This window comes from Carassius auratus, chromosome 34, assembly GCF_003368295.1.
Source record: "Carassius auratus strain Wakin chromosome 34, ASM336829v1, whole genome shotgun sequence".
Taxonomy (NCBI): Eukaryota; Metazoa; Chordata; class Actinopteri; order Cypriniformes; family Cyprinidae; genus Carassius; species Carassius auratus.
In genome coordinates this window covers 4,463,878-4,484,714 of record NC_039276.1, presented here as the reverse complement: position 1 = coordinate 4,484,714, position 20,837 = coordinate 4,463,878, and the positions used below count along the sequence as shown (strand labels likewise).

General features: G+C 35.3%; 1 long non-coding RNA gene across 4 annotated transcripts in view; it reads left to right on the top strand.

Annotated features, from left to right (window-relative positions):
• LOC113052980 (uncharacterized) overlaps positions 1-20,837 on the top strand; it is a 35,913-nt gene that overhangs the window by 6,872 nt on the left and 8,204 nt on the right. For 3 of the 4 annotated variants that reach the window (XR_003277137.1, XR_003277136.1, XR_003277135.1), the window contains exons 2-6: positions 4,332-4,508; positions 4,589-4,716; positions 6,410-6,578; positions 10,023-10,144; positions 16,523-16,705. This is a non-coding gene — a long non-coding RNA (uncharacterized LOC113052980). The remainder of the gene's footprint in view (positions 1-4,331; positions 4,509-4,588; positions 4,717-6,409; positions 6,579-10,022; positions 10,145-16,522; positions 16,706-20,837) is intronic. The other variant, XR_003277138.1, reaches the window with a different exon arrangement.

Sequence of the window (20,837 nt, the reverse complement as noted above, 5' to 3'; positions counted from 1 at the left end):
TGTCTGCTACATCATTTTGAGTCACTTGATCCATTTAAATTACATGCATTAAAATAAAAAGTTTTATCTTTCTGATTAATATGCTTCTACTTCAAACTTTTGCTGAGATGTTAACATTTCAATGTTGCTACTGTATAGACTTTTTTATGTATTGCTTTTTGGGGGGTTTAAAAGATACTTAATGTTCAGAGAACAAAACCTGAACTGAATTAAGCTGAATAATGACTCTGTTGTCTTCTGAATCGCATCTTGCAACATCAACGCTGTTATCCAACTGAACTGAATCAACATTGAACTGACTCGAGCTGAATAATGTCACTGCTGGCTTCTTGTTTCAAAGTCTTGATTTTGTCTTGAGGGTGTACTAGAACAGGCTTTCATATTAGGTTGTTCGAAAAATAGTTTTACAGTATTACTACTCCTCTTTCCCCAGTCTGGCATGAGCAGCTCAAATAGTTCCTGTCTCAAATGAAAGCCTGCCTTCTGAAATATGAAATGTGCTGTGATTGGTCAGGTAGGCTAGTGCGCCTTGTGATTGGCTTCACTCGGCACCTATTCAGGAAGTGTCATGCCCTTTACCATAGTCACCTGGGAGCTTTTGTGTAATTATTGCGTCAAAATCAAATCCACTTGAGCACGATTTAAACCTGGATGATTGTAACTACTCTCAGTTAGTGTCTCTGACATAGTGATAACACTCGTTGCCTTCTCTAGTGCAGCTCAACCAGGTCTCGTCCCATTTGTCAATCTTTGTGACATCACAAATCCTGGAAAATATGTGTTGTAGTTCAAACAAGTTTTTCGTTGTAGTTTTTGAAAGTTTTTAAATATATATTAAATAAAATATCTAATTTTGAATTGGACTTTGAGCTTTATAAATTTGCAGATCTTTTTTATGCTCAAACAGCAATGTTACAGACTAACTAAAGTGAAAAAGCAAAATAGGACCCCTTTAAAATAAATTAACTATTTTATAGAGATGCTCTTTAGTTTAGTATTTTCAATAACTGATTCTGCTATTTTCCTGTTTATTAGCCTACTGTGAAGCAGCATCTCTTTTTTATTTTGGAAAATGAATCAACAAATCCTCAGTATACACAGCAAATGAAATGGTGTGTTTAATTTAACCTAGCTGAGTGGTCACTAAAATCTGGTTCAAGTTTATTTAGTCTGAGTGAGTTGTTTACTCTGAAATTATACCAAATCCTCCTGGGAAGTTTCTACTTATGAGTTTGGAAAAGCAGAATTACAGAGTTAGAATGAAATGGAATCATTGGAGAACTTAATCTTTTTTACTGACTAAAACAAGGAGCATTTTAGTGCTAGTGCAGTGAAATGTTGAGCAAAAAATACACATTGGATGTGTTGTTGATGTCGGATCTGTGTATTTTTTCTTTCTTGTGCTGCCACAGAGAGTTAGGTGAAGATAAGTCATATAAAGTATTCTTCATGTACATAAAATGCGTACAGATAAAAAAAAACAAAAAAACACCATATGATCAGTTATTTAACAGACATGTCCTCATAAGGTCTGAAAGAAAATCCAGTCTCCCACTCGTAATTTTCCACTGTGTTAAAAAAATGTTCATTTTGCTTCTTTTTTTTTAGTCCCATTTATTTCCAAAAACATTTGAGGATACACTGCTTCCAATCCCTCCTCGAGAGAAAATGTGTGAAGGCTTTATCTTGCTTTTTTTTTAATCTAATTTTTGTCCATAACTCACAATTCCGACTTTTTTTCTCATAAACTTAAAATTGTGAGATGTAAACGAAGAACTGATATATATATATATATATATATATATATATATATATATATATATATATATATATATATATATATATATATATATATATATATATATTCTCAAATTTGTGATGTATATCTGATTATATTTATATTTATTTTTTTCAGTGGCATAAACAGACTTTTATAACAATTCTGCAGTGTACCATGTGAATTGAGCAAACTGAAGTTATGAAGTTTGTTCTGTAAACTCACTCTGCTAGTTTGCTTTCTCACAAAATGAAACTTAATCATTTGCATTCAAACTATTCTGACCATGTCAAAATTAAAAATCTATCATAAATTCCAGCAGCACTCTCCTGTGTCTTCAATCATAAACCTACCCATCTCATAACGTTTCAGGCCTGATCTATTTTTTAATATCAGCCACTTGCAATCTCTTCTCTTCCTTGATGTTATGTTCTTTGCTACCTTGTCTGTTAAAAATAGCATGCACATTAATTATACATTGTGTAGGCTAGCATCTCTCCATTGCATCCATCAGTTTTTTACTTTCTGGCTTTTATCTGTGGGATCTTCTGATAAACACACTTTTTGTTTTATCTTCTGGTGCACACCTTTGAAAGCCCCATGTGGTGTTATTTTTGAGGGATTTGGGAAAAGTAGAGTGTGGGTTTAAGTGCTTCCTGCTTTGCAAATGCAAAATCTGTTGTTATACAACATGTTCTCAAACAGCTAGTGCAAAGTAATATCTAGAGACATCCTGACCCTATTTATAACCACTTTCACTGTCATCATGGACAGAATGTGTGCATCATGGCTAGGATTGGGAACCAAAACCTGGTACTAATATGGCACCGGTACCTATTGGCACTTTTCAAATGTGTGGTATACGACTCTGCTCGGTATGGCTCGACTCGACTCGGCTCGGTTTGCGTTTCCAGTGCAGCTTAGTACTGCTTTAGAGTGGGCGGGATTATTTACTTGTTGTTATTGTTGCGTCGGCTCTACTGACGCAATTTGTGGAAAACTTTTTTGTTCTGCGTCGCCCCATCAATCGCTGGATCCGCTCCTCTGCTATCAGCGAGAGGAACGTCTGTACTTCCTTAACAGACAATGAAAAAGCCATTTTGGGTTGTTAAAAAAAGTGTGTTCGTTTAAAACAGTTGTGTTCGATCCTTCACTTGCTGTGCTGATTTAAATCTAGCAGTTCTGTTGTGTTTGTGTCGCAAGTTTAGTGACGCAGGTAGTGAAGATTCTCTTTGGCCAATCTAAGTAAAGCTCTAATAATACAAATCTAGAGTGTCCATTTTGTTTTCACATTCCAACTTAAAAGCACAACTCAGGAAATGAGAGGATCCGAGCAGCATGTGAATGCAGTAATTGCACTTGCTACAACAGCAGCAGGTAGTCTTCCATTAACTAAGCTTAACATGCTTAAATTAAAATTCCTAAAGCTAAAATTCCTTTGTATTCACAAATAAAACCTGTTGTCCAACAAAAGAGAACATTATAACCTTTTTACTCCACAACACCAGTCATCAGCTACTTTAAAAAGAAAACATTGATTAGCAATGGATTATAAATATACTTAATTATTATGAAAATACCAGAGATGTCTTGAATGACAAAATCAACTATATTGTCGCAGTTGAGTGTTTATTGTCTTCGTTTTATCATTCAAAACATTGATATATTCTGTTTACTCAGTTGCAGCTATAATAGCGATGCCTTTGTCCATATAAGGGATTTCCTGGCAGGTTCCATTACTTCTGTGCGAGTGCGCCCTTTGGCATCCTGCATGAATGAAATGGACATCATGTGTTTATAGTTTTTTGGGAACTTTTTATTTATTTATTTTTAATAAGTATCTGTTGAGGCACTGTTTAGGCACTGGAACTGTTTTAAAAGTATTGATTTGGCACCGGTATAACCCCCCCCCCCCCCACCCCCAAAATAAATAAAATAAAAATAAAAACTATGTCCAACCATGGCATTTTGCATTACTGATTGAACACACATAAACTTCTTTACAAAATCAAGCAAATCTATAGACAAAGTCTTCCTTTAAAAGAGGTAATTGTGGTAGTTCATTACAGGTGGACAAGTAACCCTTTGGCCCATGATGAAGTGTGTCTGACACTGAATATTCCTTGTTTGTTTGTTTTTTTGTTTGTAACAGCTGTTGTTGTTGTTATTTAATCACTCACCCGTGGAGTCAGTCTAGGTCTGTTAATTGCAATAATTACAGCCACTGTTCATTTGTCTGTGTGGTTACAGGGTTCCTGCTCCTTTAGTCCTGTAATTTGTGAATTACTGGTTAGCCTTCAATCGAGCAGGTTTACTGCATTTTTTGTATTTAGGTGAATTTCAACAGAACATATGCAAGTCAAATTTTAATTAATTTATACAATTGTATAATAAAATGTACATATATGTATATCTCTTCAAAATGTTATTTATGTATGTATTTATTTATACACAAATATGTGTATATGTGCAGGAAGTCATTTAAAAAAATTGCTTTATTTACCAAATTCTCATTACTGTAATGCAACCATTTTATTTTTAAATGTACTTTTAGGGTGCTCCCACACTTGGTTCACTTGCCTGGTCCGAACCCGAGTTCTGGTGCTCCCCCCTGCCCCCGCTGGACTGTGTTCATATTATAATATTTGAGTCCGAAACCGCGGTTCGCTTGCATCATCAAACCAGCAGCTGTTTACCCCGTTGCTTGGTAACGACAGCGCAGGAGAATGCGGTAAATGCATAACATTACTCTCTGCACATTTATGTATTACGTTTTTGAAATGTTTGTTTATAAACTGTTTGTTTATAAAGCTTCGGTACATAACGGCACTTGCGTCTGTCTTACGAATGTACTGAAAATACTCTAGAGCGTTGAAGGCGGACATAAATGAGATGTACAGCTCTCTGCTTGCAGCGCGTCAGTCACGCTCATCAGGAAAGTGAGTGAAACACATACACACAAACACACATTTTCATCAAATAATTGGTCATTAAAAGTGGTTCAGCGAACCGTACCAGAGTTCACATGAAGTGTAACGTTACCCCAGACCACCGTTTTTAAGCGGACTCGGGTACGGTTCACGGGTGCACATCCGAGTACGGAAAACAGCCTTCACATCATCCAAACGAACCGAACTCTGACATCAATCGAACCAAAAGTGCTAGTGTGAAAGCATCCTTAGTCTCAGAAGTAGAATGTGGCCAGTAGGTGGCAACAGTTGACTGTCTTTATGTGAACTCATTCTATCAATGAATTTATTAAAAAAACACTGATTCATTCAGGAACAAACAAGTTACAGTGATCAAATGAGTCGTCGAATAATTAATGAATTCATTAATTCGATTAGTTCCAAAAATATTTTTTTTTCTGGAACAAAACATGTGACGTGCTATCTTTCTGTGGAAGAAATTGTAAAAGTACTAGTATATGCTTTGTTTAGACAACACGGTTTTCAACTAAGCAGAAAATTTGTATGCTTTTTACACAACAACGTTGTTTTGGTTGCCTTAAAAGTGGATTTCTAAGTTCAAGTAAAACAAAAAAATTGGTCTAAGTGTAAACTATGAAATGGCAAATTTGTAAAAATGGTGAGGTCATATAGGAATGTTTTTATTGGCGCAGGCAAAGTGACATCACCAGTTACCTGCCTGGCATGCATATCACAGCGTTTTATTAATTTTGGTGAATGGGGATTGTTTTTAAAACTTAAAAACACATCTATTTTTAATTCAGTGGTGCCCATATTAGTTAAGTGATTAACTCAAACCAATTCGATCAAAAACTAATTCTTTCAGTACTGTTAATTACAGAAATGCATGTAACACACATAAACAATTTATTATTGTAATCTTACATATTTATTAAATTAATGTTAGTTAAGGTGGGAAATTATGATCACAATACTGATTGATGAATCTGCAGGGAATCATTTGTCTACGAGTCATCAATCCGTTAAAAGGGTGAGGCAGACAGTGGTTACATTTACATTGAAGTTCATTCTCATCGGTTTGCTCAATTAATGGAAATTAATAGATATGATGCTTCTATCAAAATAACAAATGTGTATATCAGTAAAGTTCAAATGGATGTTGAAGAGCGAAGCCTTTTGTTCAGAAATATTTGGGAGCAAACGTGACTGAATATGTACAGTTATATGTCATGTTATCTATTCGAAAGATCAAAAACTACCAATTGATTTTGCATGATCTTGCAGAAATTAAGAAATTACTGTCATTATAACCAAGTTTTAGCTATCCAATCTATTTATCCAAAGTTTCTCAAGATCAAATAATAATTCTTAATGTAACAGCTGGAGTATGTGTAAGGCTGGATGAGGCTTTGTCTTCCTCTAGCCACAGATTGGAAATGAACTGGGACTTGGGCTATGCACAATTAAATTAAATAAATAATGCCTGTCACGAATAAAGTGAAAATGTAATGAAAAATGAAGATAATTCATGCAAAAAAAAAAAAAAAAAAATCCATGGTAATTATACTTATTGAAATTCAAATTACAAATTCTACTTCAAGTGGAATTCATATTCAGAATTACGGTAACTACACAACCCTCTTTAATGTTATGTGCAAAGCAGGAAGGCAGTTTGGGTAAAGTTTTATGCTGTATTTCCTAGGTCATGGATGAACGACCCATGAAAAGAAGAACACCAGCTGGGTGTACCATCTGTCGCTGTGCAATGTAGTGGACGGGCTGGGCAGATGCCACCATTGAGCTGGATAGAAACCAAGCACAACAAACTGATACGAAACAAAAACAAGCCGGACCCTGGATGTAGTGGCATGGTGGGTTCAAACTGTGAATTAGAGAAATTACAGCTATTAGACATGAAAGGAGGAAAGATATTGCCATTACTGAGGTGACGGTAATCTAAAAGACAAAGCATATGAAGAAATCACATCCAGGCCTAAATGCAGTAAGCCATGGATGTATCGGGGTGAAATTAGCTTTACCACGATCAGTTTACCAGCATGAAATGAGATAATAGAGCTAATTCTTTTAATGAGATCACCAGGTGCAGCAAGCCGTGGGGTCCACTAAGATGGTGGACAAACAACCAAACCACTGAAGTAATGAATTCTGACTGGTCGTTTGGTGCCAACTCTCCCCCTGTCATGGATGAAACAGTGAAGCAATTAGAAAAGCAAGTGCACTCCCTTAATTCTTCTTTTTAATTACTGCACCCTGTTCATCATCGGGACTGTGAAGGCTTTTTTAGGCTTTTTTTATTTATTTAGCACAACTCTCTCTGTGCTCATGACTTCCGTTTTTCTAGTAAAGTGTGCCTACTGCCTGCTTTGCCCTCACACTAGGGCTTTTGGCGTGTTCAGTTCATTTAGTTGGTGTGAAAACTAATGTGCACCAGCATGTCAACTGAAGCGGTAGTGTTGGGGAGTAACAAACTAAGAGCAACACTAAAACTAAAAAAATAAATAAAAAATGCTAGCATATCTATCCATCTAGCTGTCTGTCTGTCTGTCTTTCTATCTATCTTCTTCTATCTATCTATCTATCTATCTATCTATCTATCTATCTATCTATCTATCTATCTATCTATCTATCTATCTATCTATCTATCTATCTATCTATCTATCTATTTATAGCTAGCTATTTAGTTAGCTAGCTATTTAGCTATCTAATAAACCTTCAAACTTTAAGTAAGGTCTTTTCTTCTTTTTTTCTAGAATGTCTCTTCTCACATCTGAATATAGTTCCTTGTACAAAAGCTTCAAAACTGTAAATAAAACAAAGATTTCTGGAGTATGTTTTACGATAAAATTCATTGTCAGGCTTATGACTCCAAAATGTTATGCTTAATTTGATGTGTTATTTGCTGTTTCTTCATAATCATTTGAATTATTATTCAGAACTCCGACTTTTTTCTTGCAATTCTGAGGTTTATCTTATACAGCAAATATAAAAACTGAACAAATACCTTAATAAAATTCTGTTTCTTTTCCTAGATGCAGTTAGTATGTTAGCATATATGGTGCCGCTACATTAATAATGCAGAAATACTGTGATACGGACCCAAGAGAGAAGAGATCTACAGGGGCAGGGGAGTGGGTTGAATCAAACGAACAGCTTTAATTGCTCGAAGTTCATGTCATAATCCAGGCTACTTTGATTTATGGAATGGGCATCTGTGCCCAGGTAGGCATCTGTGCTGGGAAACAGTGAATTAGTGGAAGCTCATCTGCAGTATTGTATATATGGAGTAACATGCTCCTTAAACCCTAACCAGCCTGTATAATGAGATTCACAGTAGATGAATCTGTCAAAGTTACATTCACAGCTTTGGAAAATTGTGGTCCTTGTGCACGCATCTTCCCCTTGAGCCACACCATCACACGCTCTAACTATACTCGCATCGCATACAGTCTACTGTGTTAATGAAATTTCCACGCATTGGTGTGAAAATTCTATTTAGAGTCATTGTAAAGAGCACCTGCTATTGGCAGTGTTATTCAGGCATTTACCAGTGAAAAATGGTTGGTAATTAAGAAGTGGTTTAAAGTGGAACTGCCTTTGGAATGAGTCTTCTAGATCTCTGTTTAAATTCTGAAATGATCAGTGCTTTAAGTGGCCCAAAAGAGGTGCCGGTACTCTATTATAGCCCAAATATATATATATATATATATATATATATATATATATATATATATATATATATATATATATAGAGATTTATTTATTTATTTATTTATTTTTTATTTATTCCCATCATCCCCTGAGTTAACAACAACTATATTGAAAGGCTTTTATATACAGCAGCCAACAGGCAACCTTAATAATAAATCCTTTCATTAGTTTGTGGATTTGCTTGAGCTAGAAACAACTACTGAACATAAATAAATGTGCAAAAGGATTTTGAAAAAATACCCTTAGAAAGAGCTACTGCATTACTGCATTCAAACTTCCAAACTGACTCAAATGATTCGCGAACCAGCTCCGAACTCCCGAACTGACTCAAATGAATCACGCTCCGAATTCCCGAACTGATTAAAATAATTTGCGATACCCAAACTGACTCAAATGATTTGCGAACCCGCACTCCCGAACTGACTCAAATGATTCGCGGACCTGCTACGAACTCCCGAACTGATTCAAATGATTTGCGTTCCCCAAACTGACTTGAATGATTCGCGAATCCGCTTTGAACTCCCGAACTGACGCAAATGATTCGCAAACCCGCTACGAACTCCTGAACTGACGCAAATGATTCGCAAACCCGCTACGAACTCCCGAACTGATTCAAATGATTTGCGAACCCTATATGAATTCTCAAATTGATTCAAATAATCCGCGAAGCCGTTCTGAAAATCCGAATTGAGTCAAATGATTTGCGATCAGTTTGCGATCCCCAAACTGACTCAATGATTCGCAAACCCGCTCCGAACTCCCGAACTAACTCAAATGATTCGAGATCCCGCTCCGAACTCCCAAACCGACTCAAATGATTTGCGAACCCGCCTTGAATTCTCGAATTGATTCAAATGATCCGCGAAGCAGCTCCGAACTCCCAAACTGATATTTCGAAGTGGCGGTACTGAGTACCGGTGCATACTGGCCCACTTAAAGCACTGAGATGTCCAAATTAATGTACCGGTATGCTAAAAGCACGTTCTGGGTGCACGGAGAGGTGGTGGTACGCTCATAGTGGCGGTACTGAGTACCGGTGCGTACTGGCCCACTTAAAGCACTGATCTGTCCAAATTAACGTACCGGTACGCTAAAAGCACGTTCTGTGCGCACGGAGAGGTGGTGGTATGCTCAAAGTCGCGGTACTGAGTACCAGTGCATACTGGCCCACTTAAAGCACTGGAAATGATAATGGAATCACGTTAGCATCACTGAAAAAAAATGAAGCAAAGTTATCCATCTTAGTGTCTTAATTCCTGAAAGTGTCTGCCCTTTTCAGATGGGGCTCTTAGCCAACAGACTTTTTTCCCCCAATTTCTGTCATTCAGCTTCTGAACTGAAACGGAGCCCATTCTTTTTTCTGTAATTTTCCAATCCCCATTCTTAGCACAATCTAGAGAGGTGCCAACAGGGAGAACAGACCTCATCCTCTAAATGAAAGATTTCCCCATCTGGAAAACAGACAGAAAATCTTCCCAACATGAAGCTGCTTCCACGTGTGTTACTACTTCTGCAGTGCAGGGGGTGTTTGTATAGCTTACCTCCCCATAACCTCACACTTCCCCATTTGCCCTCTGATTTAACAGCTCGATGAACAAGCAGTGAGCAGCAAAACATGCCTGGAGGAAATGCCACAGTATGTACATTCAAACCATGCACTTATGCTGAATGCAAGACCGTGGAGTAGTGGGAGACATGGTTGGAGAAGGTTAGTGTGTTTTTGTAATGAGTTGGAACATGACCTCAGAGTAAACCTTATGAGCTGAAGGCTTTAGTGAACACTATCCATCACTGGAATCCATGCTTCATGCATATGTCACTTAATTGGACAAAAATTACCCTGCACAAACAAATAAAATCTATTACGTCTGTTGCTATCAAAGTTTAAATGAATAGAAAGTGTCGACTGCGGCATTAAATTAAGATTTGCTCATGTTGCACTTAGTTTCATTTTAGGTGTTTTTACAGTGTTGCGCATTATAACCAATCACACACAATTCTGTTGAGCTTAGGAGTGCAATGGCCAATCAGAGGTGTTCTGATGAGTCATCGCTGAAATTCTCTCATCATAATAAACAAAGTGCGGATATATGCAGATATACATACATTGTAAGTGAGGGATTCATTTTGCAGTGTGTACAGTTTCAGTGATTATAACAATACTTTTGTTTTTTTGAGAGTGCGATAGATAAAAGTTAGTGATAATGTCATTTCTGTACATAATTTATTAGCCGTTTGAATAACCATGGGAAGGAAACGTTTAGCTTATATAATTATAAATTTCTAATGTTTTAATTAATTGTAATCACATTAAATGCAAATTCAGTCCCTTTAAACATATTTTATTAGTGTACATGACATCTCTGGTTCTTGCCTAAAAAGACAGATTTATGATGTTTTTAGTTAATAGATTTGGCTGCTTTAAGCCTTACCCTGGAGTTGGTTCACCCTCTGCCTATGGCTTTATGGTACAGGTGGCAGCTGGTGTCAGGACTGAGATGAGTCTCATCCTTTATATGTTTTGTGGGAAGAGAAGTGGACTATTTCAACTGTCATTCTGTTACATAACAATTACAAGGTGACTACCACCCCAAAAGCAGCCAATATTTACATGCTGCTGTCAGCTTACACATTATTTATAAAACAAAAAAACAAACAGATGGAATTTTAATCTTTTTAATCTTAATCGCATCGTATAAAAACTTTTTACAGATATAGAATTGAATTGATATGATATTATCCCACAATGGTTTAATAAATTTGTGTGCGTCATAGTTCATTAATGAATAATTATAATTTATATTTAATATATCATATTCAGTGACTTCCAAACAGGAAATTTAACAAACAAGCAATCAAACAAAAAACAATTGTGACTTATAGAAAAATGTTTACAATTATAGTTTAAAAGTTTAAAATGATTTAGAATGAGCTGTTTCGACTTGTTTTTCAGCCTAGAAAATAAGTATATATTTTGGTTTATTTAGAGTTATCTCATGTTCACCAAGGCTGCATGTATTTGATGAAATACTAAAAATAATAATACTGTGAAATATTACTACTACAATTTAAAATACCTGTTTGAATATATTTTAAAATGAAATGTATTACTGTGATTCAAAGCTGAAATTTCAGTAGCCATTATTCCAGTTTTCAGTGTCACATGATTCTTTAGAAATCATCATAATATGCTAATTTTAAATCACATAAATGCAGCTTTAGTAAACATAAGAGTCTTTAAAAAATAAATACTTTATTTAAATACTTTTCATAAAACAAAATTAAAACAATCAAACCACAGAGTAACTGTTATCATGGAATTGTTAAGTACACAACAGGCAAGTGTTCTGAGCAATAATCATCTTTACTTAGCATTGCATCCATGCTCTGGACTTTCTGGTGGTCTTTCTGATGTGATTTCCACTGTCTTCATCTGCCTACCTAGTGAAAGATGTCCTGAAGGTGCCACTGAATTCACGAGCACACACCTCAGGACACTGTGTATGAGACCAGACCCTTCAGGTGCAGCAGGCTGCCATGAAACAGAGAACAGATTGCTAACCAGTGGGATGACATTTAGATCAGCTCTCTGAGTCTCATTAGTAGGGGGTGGAGAAAGGGTTATCTTCTATCTATATGCCAAAGACATTTATTACAATCAGACTACAGAAAGAAGTATATTTATATATATTTATATATGTATATTTATAAGTATATATGTATATTTACATCTAGAATGAGCACCCTCAGTTTTGGTGCACCTCAAGGGTGTGTGCTGTCCCCGCTGTTATTTTCTATTTATATGAATGATCCTATGGAAAAAATTTGCAGTTAGCCTTATTTATGAAGGAGAATAATCAGGCAGGTGGATCAGATTGTCTCGTGGTGCAGTCATAATAACTTGCATTTAAACACTGCCAAGTCTAAGATAATTATAAATTTTACAAAGAATAATACCTGCTTCACTCCTTTAAAAATGGTTGTATAGTGAGCATCACCAATTCTTATAAGTTTCTTGGCACTACCATCTGTAGTGATCTCAAGTGGGAGAACAAGGTTATGTGTGTGGTTAAGAACTCACAGCGGAGGATGTACTTCCTTCATCAGTTATGAAAATATAATCTGTCTACGTGCAGAAAATTCCTTGTATGTTATGCATACCTCGCCAATAAATGTTGTTGTTGTTGTACATTATATAATTCCATGAACACTTTTAACATGATTAATCAGTTTCCCTTTTTTTTGTTTAACTTTTGATAAAGTAGAACTATTGTACACTAAAAGGTTTGGAATAATTATGATTTTTTTAAATGGATTTGAAGTCTTATGCTCACCAAGGCTGCATTTATTTGATAAAAATGCAGTAAAAAAGAGATATTAAAATGATCATTTTAAAGGATGTTTTCTATTTTAAAGTTTTTAAATAAATTCCATTCATTTTAGATTTTAAAAATGTATTACTGTGATGCTAAAGTGGAAGTTTCAGCATCATAACTCCAGACTTCAGTGTCACATGATCCTCCAGAAATCAGTCTAATATTCTGATTTGCTGGTCAGTAAAAAACAAATAAATACGTAATTTGAAGCTTTATGGTAAGAATTTAAAAGAAAGAAAGAAAACAACTTTTATTCAGCAATGGCACATTAACTTGATCAAGACACTTCTAGAGATTTATAATGTTACCAAAGATTATTTAAAATAAATGCAGTTATTTTGAATTTTCTATTCATCAAAGAATCCTGAAAAAAAATCACTTTTTGAATTTATTTATTTATTTTTACTATGTATCAAACATGTTTTTGTTGTTTTCTGTTTGCAAAATTATAAGTATTTTTTCTATGGTATGTAGACTGGTTTTGGTTTCATCATTTTGGTCCTCCAGTGACAAATCAGGGAAAGCCTGTGAGCTGCACACACCCTCTGTGGTTTCCAGCTAAGCCCCAAGAAATAATTCAGACTGAAATAGTCCCGTTCTGCCTGACTGTAATGATATGCTTCACAAACCAGCATACTACAGGAGTCCAAAAACCCAAATAAACACCAGACTTCCCCAAACTCGGGCCAAGGCACATAAAATGATTCTTATTAGACTCAATATTTTATATTTGTTTAGGAAAATAACCAGAGGCTATGGCATTTTCTGAGGTTTACCATGAAGATACGACCAATAATTACCATCAGGTGGTAAATTTATCTGTCATATTATCTTTAATATGCTGCATTTTCCAGACATTCCTGGATATGTGGGTAGATTGTGTTGGAACCCTGATCCCATTTGGTGCTCATCAACTACATCAACAAACCAATTCACATATCCTGTGTTTTCTTTCCAGCTTATAAACTGGAAATACTCAAAGCTTTTCTGGATTTTCAACAGCTCCTTCAGTTTTTTCTCCTCAGGTTGTATTTTGTTTTTCTTAACGTGAAGTGTGCTATTTCTCTACCAGTGGCAGAAAATTTAATTACAGTCTGTTGTACGATTTGATTTATGTGATGGTAGCAAAAACAAAATGCCAATATTGACAGCAATCATACAATAATACAATCATGCTAACCAGCCAAACCTTCATTTGTGGACCCTGGCTGACTGGGACTACTATCGGCTTAGCAGTTGGAATTGATTTGGGGCCATGAGTACCTGTTGGGTCTAACAATGGAGAGGGAGGAAGGATTTGAAATGTATCTTTGTGATTATGTTTGGTGCTTCTATAGTAGTGCAGAAAGTGCACACTTCATCTGTAACATTATATATGAAAACAGCTTCATTATTTTTACACAGATACACATTTTAAGTTTAATGCACTGAATGGAACATGTCTGCTTTTGGGTGATATCATTATTATGTCTCTGTATCAAAATATAACATATGAAACAAATGATTCCTTTGTTCTAAATCCATCCAATCTGCATTGAGGCTGAAAACCAAACTCTGCTGGACGCATTTTGTGGTGGTTAAGCTGTGATTGTTGTTGATGTATTAAAATCCACAGTGCTGATCAGTTCATAGAATTCCTGCTGTAGGAATGGGAAAACAGTTTTCTCAGTTTGTTTTTGAGGATGTTTTACTTTCTTCTATGGTTCTTCAGCTTGACCTCAGGCCTAAAATCACACTTACGATGCACACTATGCGTAGCATGCAGCATATCATGCCAACATCAACAGAACAGTGCATTGTGGACTTCACACAGGGTGAACTTCCATAAAACTCCTCATGAAAGATCTTAGATTTTATCTAAACCTTATGGAGATCATGCTAAAAGACGCTTATAACATCTCAAGTATTAAGACATATCTTTTGCTGTGTTGATCCTTGCTCAAGCCTGAACAGTTGCACAGGGGAAGTATCACTTCATCTCTCAGTCATTTGAGACCTGAGGATTTTTGGCTAGACAGATGCATCTCAACACTGTTTGGATGATATTTGGACTAACTGAATTGTTAAAATGCAGGGCAGAGGATTCACCGTCTGATCTGTCAGTTAAACACAGTGAAATATGCAGGGATTTACGAATCTAGCATGAAGCTTCTTGTATTTCTTACTTTGCAAAGGGAGATTTTGGCTCCTTTCAGATCATTTTGTTGACGTCTGGAGCACTTTTGGGCAGAAGTATTCATATACAAGTATGCTTGGTCAAGACATTACTGTATGAGCCTTTGGTTCTTCTGAACATACTTAAATGCATTCTTGAATTACCAGAATTTTACCAGATATGTTGTTGTTCTGGTAGCTTATTTAGTTAACTTACTCTCCTCAATCTGCTGTTTCACCATGATACTAGTCTAATGAATGAGAGAACAATTTTAGACAATTCTATACGTGATTAACAAATTTTCTCTTGTCTTGTCTTAAGCCAGATTTGCATAATGTATCCTTTTCCCCTCTATAACTGTAATTTGAGGATTGAGGTTGATTACCTTTCATGTTACTGTACCAAAAAACACGATAGTCGCAAATGTGTTTTCTACAAACAGCCAGAAATGTAAGTCTTTATTCAATGACAATTAAAGATAATTCTCATTTGCACCATTTGGTATCATAGAAGCAGAAAGATATCATTTTTTGCTTGAAACATAGCCGAACACAACTTCCCATGCAGAATGAAGAATTCGATTTTAGAGTTATGGCCCTATAAACTAAAAATGCAACATTTTACTTTCTGGTTATGCGAACGGTAAGGAAGCATTCCAATTTACAATTTTATCAAACATAATTTTACCAAACATTATGTCAATGTTACTAAAAATGTCCAAATAAAATGTTTCAGAAAATGTTTTCCATGTAAGTAACATTTTTATGCTAACATTTTAGAAAATTATTAAAGACTAGATAACTCTAGAGAAATTTTCTTATTTATTCTTCCTGGTTTTTCCCAAATTATGTAATGAAAATATATGATGTGGGAGGAAAAACAATGTTTTAGTGCTTTTGAGAGCTATGCATGTTAATTGGGGGAACACAACTGTTTTTGAGATAAAGCAAATGTTTTATGAGAGAACTCGAAGTTTCTTAGGAAAATGCAATACTTTTGCCATAGAAAGCAAATGTTTTGAAAGACAATGTGAAGTTTTTTTGGGTGAATGCAGTAGTTTTGCGAGAGAATGTAATACTGCAAATGAATGCAGAAGCATTAAAATATAATGTTTCTTCATATCTCTTTTTCTCCCATCACCATGTTCCCTTCAGTGTTTTGTACTATGGTAAGCAATAAGCAAACAATCATGATTTATATTCAGAGTTATTAGGTATGACAGACACTTCTCTACAAGAAACTTTTTCAACCACAGGTGTCAGTATAGAGCCCATCATTTTGTTGATTACCTCCTATGAGTATTGCTAACTACAACAAATCCATTGCTCAGGCAGGTTTTAGATATGATGTTTGTTAAATTGCTTATTGGCACACTAATTCCGCCTACACTGAAATGTTATCCTGTTATTAATCAGCATAATGTCCTCGAAAAAGCATTTGCGTGGGTAACCTTTTTCTTTAATTATATCAACAGCAGCCTGACTAGATGTATAAGAATGATATGTCCCAACCTTGGAGGGAACATTCACAAATTTATTGTTTTTAATCTTTTTAGCACACAACCGTGAGTGAAAATGAGTCCCCCACTGAAGCCATCAATCAACGTAATGGATATGAGACAGGACATCTCTAGAGATGCGGCAGTGAAACTCTGCCCCTTTTATTCCATCACCACTGCTCTGAACGGCAGCCTCGGGAGACCAGGAGCAGGACAATACCAGCCTTTCACTCAAGCAAGGTGAATACTAACAGACCTTTTGGGCTTTTGATAAAACGAAGAGTTGACTGCTCTTAGCTCCTCGGTTTTTGATCAGAAAAGAGACGTGTGGGGTACAGAGTATCGTCCTTTAGCTGATGAGGTTTCATGCACCCTGAATACCCAGAAGTGGCCATCAAGACTAATTACAAAAGCAATCCCATCAACATCCCAAAATAGGCTCACTAGTGTCCTGACACTTCATTTTACAAAGTCATGGAAATGCTGAGGTAATGATTCCATTTGTCTTCCTCAAGCCAAAAGCAGACAGGCCGATGTTAGTTCCAGCAGCATTCTCTAAATCAGTCACTTTGAGCACATTTTTATTATTAATTTACTGTGTTCAGGTTGAAAATGAATGAGTATCTAATGAATACTTCACACAGTGATTTTTCACAAAACTTTTTAGCATGTATGAGCAGAGATCCCGCAAGACGTTTGACAAGTAGAGCTAAACTTTTTTTTTTCTTTTTTTTTTTTACTGCAAGCAATTCTTTTGGAATAGAGCCAATACAATGTCCACAGTACCAGAAAGATGTCACCAAAATATGTGTAAATCACACCAGTCTCTGACACCCCTGGGCTCTGTAAAACAGCAAAAAAAAAAACAACAACAACAACAACAACTTGGGGTTGAAATTAGCAAAATGCCATAAGTTAGCAAAACTCTTTAAAGCCTTATCTCATTTCAAACATGCCATCATGCCTGAAATATTGGTCAAATTATACAGGCTAAAACATGTTGGCCTAGCTCATTTTATGTGGCTTCCAGTATACAAGTTTACATAATACATGTCAGGAAATGGAAACTGTTGTAAATGAATTAATAATATGTTTTAGATATAAATAGGAAAGGATTAAACTAAAATAACAAGCTTAAAAATATATATACATATACATATATATATATATAAAATTCACAAAACCCAGAATATAAAATATCAGATCAGGAGCAGGTAAGAAAACAAGATGATAAAAATAGTGGCTTTATGCATGCTATATTATATCATCCATGTAAGCTTAGACTCGTTTAACATCAAACCCCAGTCCAGTAGGTGACAATATTCACTTAAGTTACAATCTACCAGTAAAACCACTTAGAAAGAAGAATTGAGAGTGTTTTCAAAACAGTTCTACTTTTTAAATATCAAGCTACTTTTTTCCAACTAAATCTGGCATGGATGGATTAAAGCATGGGCCTACATTCAAATCAACAATGACTAGAATTGTGTGTTTTGTTTTTACCGTATATTTTATTTTATAAAACCTAAAAAAATAAAAAAAATAAACAAAAGACAATTAATTTAAAAACTACAACCAGTACATTGAAGTGGATATATTAAAAGGGAGCATGTAACTCTGGCATGTAAGAAACATGTAAGCAAAGGTGACAATAAATCTGCATAGTTTATCCTTTCAATTTCCATTCAAACAATTCACTGAATTTCTAACCTATCACTTAAGTAACAGTGGTAAATGGGGGTTTGGAAATGGGGATTTTACTTTAGCTCTTTTCTTACAGCTACTTTCTAATTTATGAATCTCAACAATTTGGTTCTGCACGTAAGAACTATATTCTTTGGTTTTACTCCTTGTGATGGATGATTAAGCAAATCTGGACTTTGTGTTCCTCATATTTATAATCCTGTGGAACATGAAGTCATGGCTGGAATATTTCATGCTTCCATTCATGCTGGTGTGCTAAAAAAAAAAAAAAAAAACATGAGTGCGAATATTTTACTCATAAGAATTTCTCAGGTGGCCAAAAAAAAAATTGAGAATGTGAGTTTTTCCCCCCACTTTCAATTGTTTTACTTCACTGAAAGGTTAGAGTTTTGTGAATTTTTTGCCTTAAAGATCAAAAAGGTAAACAATGCAGATTTATTTTCACAGCCTCCTTTGCTCTTATTTACGAAGGGTGGAGGGCACAGTAAATGGTGGGAAAATGTAATTTGGCAGACTTTTCATACAAGGTATCATACAAGGTATCACATAATCTTTTAGTATTACTGAGCTTGTGATGATGTTTATGTTTTTGCATGTTTTGGTAATGCATGCTCCTAAAATAGAAATAGTGAGCTTTATTGTATAAATAGTACTCAAGTTCAAGTTGCAAAGCATTATGGGCACATTCTGTGCCGTTAATGGGGTGTTTTGCGAAGCATGTGTTAAACTCAGTCTTGATCAGTGTGTGGTCCAGAATACAAGTTTCCTTATTCAATCATAATCTCTTTTCTTTATTCCAGGATATTACAATATATACACTACTGTTTAAAAGTGTGTAGTCTGTAATTTAGATTTTCTGTAATAGATGTTATTCTATTTATTTTCCTAAACAAATTTATATTTTCATTTAGCATGCACACAGTGTCTTTAAAGACTTGAATATAGCAAAGATTTCTGTTTCAAATAAATGCAAAAATATTCAAAACAAAATATTCTGGGCCACATTGTGTAACATGATAAAGTTTTGCTATAACTCAGTTTCAATAAATGGCCTTTCTAGGGAGGAAGTTTTGACTTCAGAAAGTTACAGTATGTTTTCATGGTACATCAAGCCCTTTTATCTCGAAAGATCAAGGGAAATTTGATTCATCATGAAATGGCCCTCTGTAACTGGCCAATCCGACAATAACAGTCTCTTTTTAAAGCCTGAATTACATTGTCACAGGATCACAAACCAATCTGTGCTGAATTGTGTCACCCAGACTGTGAAGGTCAGCCTGAAAGGATCAGGGCTCTTGTTAAAAGAAAGAATCACCGCCTAGCTAAATGTAAAACTTTCCTCCAAGAAAATCTTCCCACAGAGACTGGAGATAGAGGCACAGATTGCAGAAGTTTCTGGACTTGAAAGGTAGAAGAAATTGTGTATCATCAACAGTGATAAGAGACATTATTCTGAAAGATAGAGCCAAGAGTATAGAGAAAAAAGCAGAGGACTCAGAATAGAGCCTTGTGGAACACCACATGTGATCAATGTTGAAGATGGGTTGCTTTTGCTTATTAATTGCTTACCAATATTAAGTGAAAATGTTCTACCTTTGAGATACGAGAAAAACCAACTTAACACAACCCCCTGGATACCAACCACTCTCTCCAAGTGATTTAATAACATGGATTGATCTATTGTGTCAAATGCTGCACTGCGATCTAAAATAATTAAAATGTCCCCGTCTCCAGAATCCAAGGAGCACAAGGTATAATTTGTCAGTTTTAGCAAAGCGGTCTCAGTAGTATGAAATGCCCTAAATCCTGATTGAAATTTATCGAACATGTTACAGTCAGTCAGAAAATAAGAAAGCAGTAAATAAATGAACTATTTCAGATTATTTGATAGAAAGGGCAACTTTGTAATAGGCCAATAATTATTTAAAATGTCATGGTCCAAATTATTATTTTTTCTTTAGGAGAAGCTGGACCAAAACATGTCTGAAGTTTGTGGGAACAACTCAGATAACTATTTTTTATGGTCAGTATGATGGGGGCAACAGAATTAAAAATGTCTTTAAGAAAACGTGATGGAATAACATCCATAGAAGAATTTGTAGGTTTCGATGAAGAAATTATCTGACAGCTGGATGAGTGATACAGGGTTGAAATGTGTGAAAGAACTGGATGGAAACAAGGATTCAGTGTGAAACATGACTGTTTGCTATATTTGTGCTCTAACATCCTGAATTTTATGCAAAAAAATTATAACAATAAATCAAAGAACTTCTCACAAATCTCAGTTGTTGCAATAGGGTAGCCTACTGTAGTAGGGTTCAGGATGTAATCATTTTATTATTATTATTATTATTATTATTATTATTACCTTGGGCCTATGGGGATTTTCAGCAATTACTTAGAAATAAATAGATTTTGCAGTCTTGACAGCAATTTGATAATGCTTAAAGGACATTTCATACGATAACCTAAGTTCTTTCTTGCTTCTCAGAAGTACAGTATGATGCTTTTGTGCTTTTGACAGTAGTCTGATCAATATTTGACTATTTCTGTTTTGTTAAACTGTTTTTGCTTCCCTACAAATATTGAAAAAATTAGTATCAACTGATTTTACTATTATGTTTGATCAGTGTTTACTAACATACTGCTTTCACACTGGCATCTCATG